Raw genomic sequence first — 8,527 nt, 5'->3', positions numbered from 1 at the left:
AATGGATGTCGTTTACTGTACACATAAAATTTGAGTAAAAAGGAAAGATTTTATTCCACTGGCATCAGATTTACCCAAAAGTCATCTTTTTATGAACCAAATATCTACTTTCGTGAGTGCTGTTTACATTAGAGGTGACAGGTATGGGAGGAATAGATACAAAGTTGGGTCAGCTGGGCGTGGTGGCTCACACCTGTCATCCCAGCACTTTGGGAGGCCGAGGCGGGAGGATCACCTGAGGTCAGGAGCTCAAGACCAGCTGGACCAACATGTAGAAACCCCATCTCTACTAAAAATACAAAATTAGCCGGGCGTGGTGGTGCATGCCTGTAATCCTAGATACTCGGGAGGTTGAGGCAGGAGAACTGCTTGAACCCAGGAGGCAGAGGCTGCGGTGAGCCGAGATCACGCCACTGCACTCCAGCCTGGGCAACAAGAGCAAAACTCCATCTGAAAAAAAAAAAAGAAGCTGGTTTTTAAGTCTCACTCTATCAATGTTATCAATAATGACAGGAACTGTGCCTCTGGGAACCTCTAAGGTACATTAATAGTAACCTAAACCAAACAGCTCTGAATGGACAGGTTTTAGGAATTATATGAAATTAAACCGTCTTGCTCACAACATTCTGCTCTCCCTATTTGGAGTGTGTCTAACTGCAGAGTTCCAAGAACTAGCAAATAATCTTTTACATTACAACAAATTTTCATTTGTAACACCTGTGGGATAATGTCCTTAGTTTATTTGAATTTTATTTTATTTTATTTTATTTTATTTTATTTTATTTTTTAAGACTTGGGGTCTTGCTATGTTATCCAGGCTGGACTTGAACTTCTGTACCCAAGTGATCCTCCCAGCTCAGCCTCCCCAGTAGCTGGGACTACAAGCATGTGCGCCCCTGCCTGGCTTATCCTTACATACTCCCTGTTGCTCAGGTTCAATTTGCCTAAAAACAATTTAATACTGGTTTTATGAAAGCCTGAAGAAAGTTGGTCAGTTCTGGAACATTACCATTTCAAAATATTAAGACTAAGGAAAACAAGGTCACATTTTCCAGTAAGTTTTATTTAATCTTTAAAATTCTTGGGTATGCCCCAGACTAGTTTTTGACAAGACCCTGCAGGGATCCTTAGATGGGTCAATGACAAGCTGAAGATAAAAATATCACCTACTGACACAAAACATTATATTCTAAATAATTTGTGGCTATATACTGGGTAAAATTTAGATTTTTTTTCAACTGAGTACAGATGTATAGACATGAGAAATATACATCGGGTTTCCCAGATGTTTTTCAGAGCAAACTTTATGTTACAGGTTCTTAGAGTTAAGTTAAATTTCATGACTGATTTTAGATATCTTTTTGGAAGACAGAAATAAAGCACTGAAGTTCAGGAGTTAGTGGAGGTGAATGAGGTTAAAAAAAAAAACAAACAAGCTTTGAAATAATTTTTGCCAAACTCATGACATATGCTTTCAAAACTTTGCAAACAATTCTAAGTAGAATTGGAAAAAATCCTAAGAAAACGCTTCATTTCCCTTTTCTAGCCTTAAATACACCCCTTTAAACCATAAATTGACTAAAACTTTAGGGCAAATGTCTAGCAAAACTCTCAATTCTTTCTGAGACTGCACACTTTAAATATTATTCTTATGCAAATACCAACGAGATCAGCATGTGTCCAACACAAGTTCATATACTTAAAAGCTAAAAGGCCACCACAGCTATAACATTACAATTTCCTGAAGTAGTATAAGGGATATTTTAATAATCTGCTTGTTTTCAGAGGAACCTTATTTTCCAGAGAAAATTATTTTGATTTTTTTTTTCATCTAACTAATGTTTTTCTAAGAGAGGTTTAAAACCCAGGGGTTTTAAGTGAGAATCATTTCTCAGCCTACGGGCATCAACATTTGAGTAATAATGTTAATTTCTTGTCCCATAAGAAATATCTTTCACTGCTTATTGTCCAACTAAGCAACCTCTTTTGTTACTGTTTGGGGCATAAGAGAGCTCAATTTGTGAGAAGTGCTACAGATGACTAGATCTTACAGAAAAAAACTCTGGGAGTTTAAGAAATTGGGCATAAAGAAGAGGAAGAGATATTTAAGTTAGATGAAATGGAAATGTTAGTTTGAGCATAAATATTTTAAGAAATTTTACAAACATGTACATAAGAATTGGCCGGGTGCGGTGGCTCAAGCCTGTAATCCCAGCACTTTGGGAGGCCGAGGCAGGCGGATCACGAGGTCAGGAGATCAAGACCATCCTGGTAACATGGTGAAACTCCGTCTCTACTAAAAAATACAAAAAACTAGCCGGGCGAGGTGGCGGGCGCCTGTAGTCCCAGCTACACGGCAGGCTGAGGCAGGAGAATGGTGTGAACCCGGGAGGCGGAGCTTGCAGAGATCCAGCCCGGGCGACAGAGCGAGACTCCGTCTCAAAAAAAAAAAAAGAAGAATTGAGAACACAGTGGTATACTGGGGAGAGAATACAAGGATGACAACTGGAAATCCCATCTGGAATGCTTGAACTACAAGGGACTTCACAGATCACTTAATCCAGGCTCAGAGACCAAATGAGTTTCCCAATTAAATGACATAACACTATAAAAAGCTTAGAATGGTGCCTGGCATATAACAGACACTCAGTTAATATTGGTATTCCCCTTTCCCTATGCCCAACCAAGTCACACTCCAGTAAGTCTTATAATAACCACCACCACGAACATCATCTAAATCTTCCAATAGCGAGTTCTCCGGTCTTCCAGAGATACGAGGTCTTTCAATCAGCTTATTTCAAGGAAAATTCTATTACTATTAGCTCTATACCGATGTTACAGTGCTGCGGTGAGCATTAAATGAGATCAATTAATGCTGCCATGAAGTTTCCAATTCTGCCTTCTCTTAAATACATCCTTCCCATTTTATGGCAGTAGGAGTGTGTGTTTCCCTGTGTGTATGCACACATGTGTGAAGGGGTGAACAGCCATCGAAACAAATATCAGAAATACTTAGGATCTAGGTTTTTACAACTGTCCTTCCTCCCCCAAGATTTTGATATGCCTCCCGGGTACCAATCCCATTCCACTGAGAATTTCCTAGTAATGAGTCACTATAAATGTTAGGAATGAATGTATTCCTCAGATGTATTGGAATGGGGGAAAAATATAACGGGGTAGTAACTGCCCCCTCAATCAGGGACATGTCGACAAAACCAGTCTCATTACAAATTCACAACTCAATGACCAGGCTTGTTATGATGCTCAATTCAATGTAAGGCCCTGAAAGTAGAATATCACATCTTATATTTCCTTCTATGTGTCTGCACAGTAACAAAAATGGGATATTAGTAGATGCTTCAGTGGTCACCATTAATCATCCTCAAGAATTTAATTATTTAAAAATTCAGCTTGCATGTAACTCTCCAGGAACATCTATCGTGGTCCTGAACTAGGTTTCAAATAAGTCAAAAGAGAAATACTTGTAAATCAGTTTCTTAATAAAATATTGTAAGCATTTTCATCTAAAAAGGCACCCATCTTTAAACTCTAACAAGGTTCATGAATGGCCTAAAATTGTAGGTAAAATTTTGTGTAGGCACACTCTCCCCACCCCTACCAGAGAGCACTAACATAGCTTCCATCACATTCTGAAATAAATCCCCCCAAAGCTGTATAATCACTGCTCTGTACTGCTTCTCCCCCTGGCTTTGAAGCTAAAACTCTCAAGTTACTCAGCTTAAGTTCTAAAAGCAGATTTAAAACTCAAATGACAGGATAGTAGTTAGTGGCAGGGTGTCGGGGGCTACAGGTAGCTGTTGAGAGGGTATCAGGGGACTTCTGGGGCACCGATAATATTGACTTGATTTGGGTGCTGGTTACAAAGGAGTATTCACTTTGTGAAAATTCATCAAGCTGAACACTTATGATTTCTGTACCTGTCTGCAGGTATATATTTCAATAAAAAGTTTTTGAAACAAATAACAAGATGGGTCACTTATACACAGCATATATCATTGTAGAATTTAATGAAGTCCTTAAAAATGATGCACTAGGAGAGGTCCATTGGTAACGAACTGCAGTCTCCAGACAACAGCCAGTGAGGAACTGAGGCCTGACCAGGCCCACTGTGAGTAAACCTGAAAGAAAATTATCTATCCTCAAGTCAAACCCTGAGGTTGAATGCAACCTGGAGCCCCAGATAAGAGTTTGACTGCAAATGAGACCCCTAACCAAAACCATCTAGTTAAGCCACTCCCAGATTCCTAACTCTGAGAAAATGTGAGATAATGTTAGGTGTTTAAAAAAAAAGATGCAGTTTCAAAACACTATCTTCCTTGAACATAGTGAAGCGGGGAAAGTAGCCTCAGTAGTTGTACCTACAGAGAGACATTAGCTTATTGGTTTAAACTGGCAACTTTCCCACCTTGAAAGGCTGTGGTACAATATTGCTTTCAAAACCCAACGAAGAAAAAAAGAAAATACAGCTGGTGGTTATGAACATCAATTTCTGGGTCAAATGGAAGCTAATTTCTCTGTAAGATATATAACAGGGATCTTCCTGATACTTCTTTCTATACTTTCATCTAAATTAGAGATTCTTCCATCACTGTACTGTATTTTTTTACGTGTATGTTAAGTGTTTGAATGATCCCACATGTACTTATACATCCCTTAATTTTTCCCAAGGCTTTCAGAGGAAATATACTAAACTCAGAGTAATCAAGTAAATACATATATGTTTTAAATACAGACATTTCCAGTGTGAATGGAAGTAAAATAATGAAATAAAACACACACGTATTATTTGTATAAACCCACGAAAGAGGTATATCAGGGTGGGAGTGGGTAATGGGACATAGTTATTGCTTATCACCCAACACAGATGTAGTATGTTTTGAAATCAATGTATTCTTTCTGTTTTTTTTTTTTTTTGAGACGGAGTCTCGCTGTCTCACCCAGGCTGGAGTGCAGTGGCGCGACCTCCGCTCACTGCAAGCTCCGCCTCCCGGGTTCACGCCATTCTCCTGCCTCAGCCTCCCAAGTAGCTGGGATTACAGGCGCCAGCAACCACGCCCGGCTAATTTTTTTGTATTTTTAGTAGAGACGGGGTTTCACTGTGTTAGCCAGGATGGTCTCGATCTCCTGACCTCTTGATCGCCTGCCTCGGCCTCCCAAAGCGCTGGGATTTGAAATCAATGTATTCTTTCTTGTATCTACGTGTGTGCTCCTGAAGCCTGCCAAAAGAGCAACAGAATTGAACATTTCAGCAGCCTGGCTCCAGGGTCTTTCTCATTCTGAATCCTCTGCAGTGCCCAGCACCGAAAGGGCCTTGCACACACTAAGCATTCTGGTATTAGTTGAACTGGAAAAAAGTTAGAAAAGTTATTGTTTTTCACATTTAAAACTCTCAAAAGTTATACGGAACTCCCTTCTCAAAATGGACTACCCATAGCACTTATCATTTCCTTGCGTATTGTTAAAATCTGAAAAAACAACCATCATTTTGCTATAATCAGGCCGAATTTTTGCACCCTGCTAAAATTTAACCTGACAAGTTGTAATGATTCTTCGCAACTCTCTCGAGTTACACTGGCAGTCAATATTTAATTACTGTGCCTGGAATTTAAAACAAACTATGACTACTTTGCAAATAGTACATTCTGCTAGTATAGTCATAATGCAGAGCCCACTAAATAATACTTCAGGATTTGGGATAAGCCCCAATACAACAACATAGTAATTCCAACAAAATCCTAAAATCAGTCTTCATTTCCATTATTTATAGTATAGCTAATTCATATTAAATAGCATATTCGACATATAAATCATATTCTTTCCTTTTCCTCTCGAGCTCCCGAACACCAGCTAGCACTATTAAAACATCTGATTCTTCTTAATCTTTTTCATCACCGCTGTTCACTGAGCACTGTCTTCATCTCTTTGCAATAACTTGCCAGCTTTAGATATGTTAAAAAAAAAACATGAAAGGAATGGCAACTAAAGATAATTAAACACAAAACACAAGTTTGATTTTTTTTCTCCCAGGCAAAGCTTTGTAACCACCCTCTCTTCAGGGTGAAAGTTAGATAAGGTTATCTGAGACCAAGAGTAAGAAACCCATCACGTCGAGAAGCTGCTTAAGGGCACTCTTCTACAGACACTTGCCTATAACATCAAGAGCTAAAAAGCAAACCAAATATTGTAATTTCCCCATTACTAAAGTTTTATAGCACTTAAAATCGTCCATAAAACACATATCCTTAGAAGAGAGATATCCAAGACATAAGCCTGAGAGAACCCGAGAATCATATGACACTCAGCCTGAATTATGAAAAAACTGCTCACCCTGGTGGTTCAGAAAAGCACTAGATATATAATGACTCGACTATTTAGTTCTACAAATGCAACTCTCAAATAATCAGTCATGAATCTGTAACAGACACCTATATAAACTTCACGTTTGATCAGTGTTATGAGAAAAATATCCCTGCCACCCTCCCCACAATTCATTGCAGACAGGTCTTTAACGAATCCTTCAATTACTCATTCTACCTAGGGAAGGGTGTATCTTTTTCATATGAAGGTTTTCTGCCACAATAAAGTACCACCTTAAAGTCTGTGAGTGCCCAATACTATTAACACTTACTGGTCTAACAAAGAAAAGCAGTATGTCCCATTCTCTCCAAAGAGAAAAAAATTCACTCACAAACTTACCCCGGTGATATGAAGACCACTAAGCACTAATTTAGACCAACAGATTGCAGCTCTTAAAAGTAAATAAAGGCTACAAATAAAACATTGACCAAGATGCTCCCCTTTGTTTTGAAAAGTTAATAAATTCTTACTTCCGTAGATTTCTGAGTGGTGAGTGGGAGAACATCTTACTAAAAATAAAACAGACCTTCCTTGGAGCGACAAATGCCGTGAAGATTGCTTTGATGCATCCTGACTTTCACAGGAATGACAACCTTTTCGCTTCAAAAACGTGGGAGATCACATTAAGAGAGATTTCTTTACGGGAAACAGCAAATAGCACGATGTATATTCATAAAAGTACTGACCCCCTCTGCATTCCAAAGCACGGTTCAGAAATGCTATCTACTCAAAGTCTGTTCTAGAATGCTCATAGACACCCTCCATCCCCCAGTAAGGAAGCGCACTAGATCCAACCTCCAAAGACTTTGGGACACTTAGCCTTATCTTAAGCAAATCTCATTATCATTCTTGTGCTTTGGTTTTTGTTCCTTTAAATGACAGAAATAATTCCTGCCTACTGAGTCTTCTAAGATGCAAGAATTTTTAAAAATCACATAAAATCTTTCACGCTTCTTAGAAATGGCTGCTATAAAACTCAAGGTGCTACACTATTATTATTATTATCATCATCTCCTTGTATCAACTTTTCCTGCCACTTCTGAATTAAGCCAAGGTACTGACTTTGAAACACAAATCCCGTGGTTTTCCATCTGTGGTTAGGTTTCTTGCTATAATTCTGTCCTGACTACTTGTCCCGCACACTCTGAAGATCTACTTTACTGATCTCTGGCCCGAAAATTAAGTATTTTATTTAGTCCCTTCTCTACAAAGAAAGGGGCAGAAGTCACATCACTCCAGATTCTTGCAGACGTATTAAGAATGACATCATTCTTTTCACTTGAGGAATGATGCCATAGAGTATAAAGGCGACACTTCTTGCCCTCTAATCTTTCCTTCCCACAACACAAAACCTGTGCAGTTGGTTACCTAGAAAATTGGAAGGTTCCCCACAATGGACGTGCATCAATAACTGTCATAAAAATATCAGATCTCAGGCACGGACAGGAAAAACTTTATCTAGTTTGCAAGAAATTAAACCCTGCAGTCCTCCAGCTGCTACTGGGTTTGATGTGGGCTGTCCCTTTCTAGGGCCTGTGCCTGTCTTTGAGGAGAGTGGCCTGGTCCCACAGCACGCTCGGGGCAGCTCTTGAGCCGGATCAAGACCCTTCCGAGCAACGTCTGCACCCAACCCTTCATCTCTCCTTTCAGACACACCCCCCTCCACCCAGTGTTTCATGGTAGGTGTGGGCGCTCAACTCCTTCACTGTGGCTAGGAGGACGCGAGGAGAGGCGGGCCGAGGCCTGAGCACCCATTTTGGAGGACCGGGGAGCTCGGCCCTCCGGGTTGTGCGATTTGGAGTGTCGGAGCGAAGGGCGCATCAGTGTGAGGGGGAAGGAGGCCCGGATTGCTGGGGGGTCTCCCATATTCCAGGGCGTGAGAGGAAGGCGGCGGGAAAGACTCCGGAGAGCGAGGTTTATCAGCGCGAGGTTTCCTTTTTGTTATCTGTTGAGGGATGGCGGGCGTAATGGGGGCGTCCCCCTCAGGAGAGAGTCAGCAAGGGGGTCCCCCCTCGCTTCACCGTGGGACGGGGGGGGGGCCCCCCGAGGACTTGACGGAGGCCTCCCCTGGGCACGAAGACAGTGACTGACGAGCGTTGTGGACTGCGCGCGCCGGGACGCCCGTTCCTGCTCCTGCAGCCCCGCGAGC

Source organism: Mandrillus leucophaeus, unplaced genomic scaffold, assembly GCF_000951045.1.
Source record: "Mandrillus leucophaeus isolate KB7577 unplaced genomic scaffold, Mleu.le_1.0 Scaffold86, whole genome shotgun sequence".
In the NCBI taxonomy this organism is placed as follows: domain Eukaryota; kingdom Metazoa; phylum Chordata; class Mammalia; order Primates; family Cercopithecidae; genus Mandrillus; species Mandrillus leucophaeus.
The sequence above is the reverse complement of the archived record's forward strand: the minus strand, read 5'-3'. Positions refer to the sequence as shown.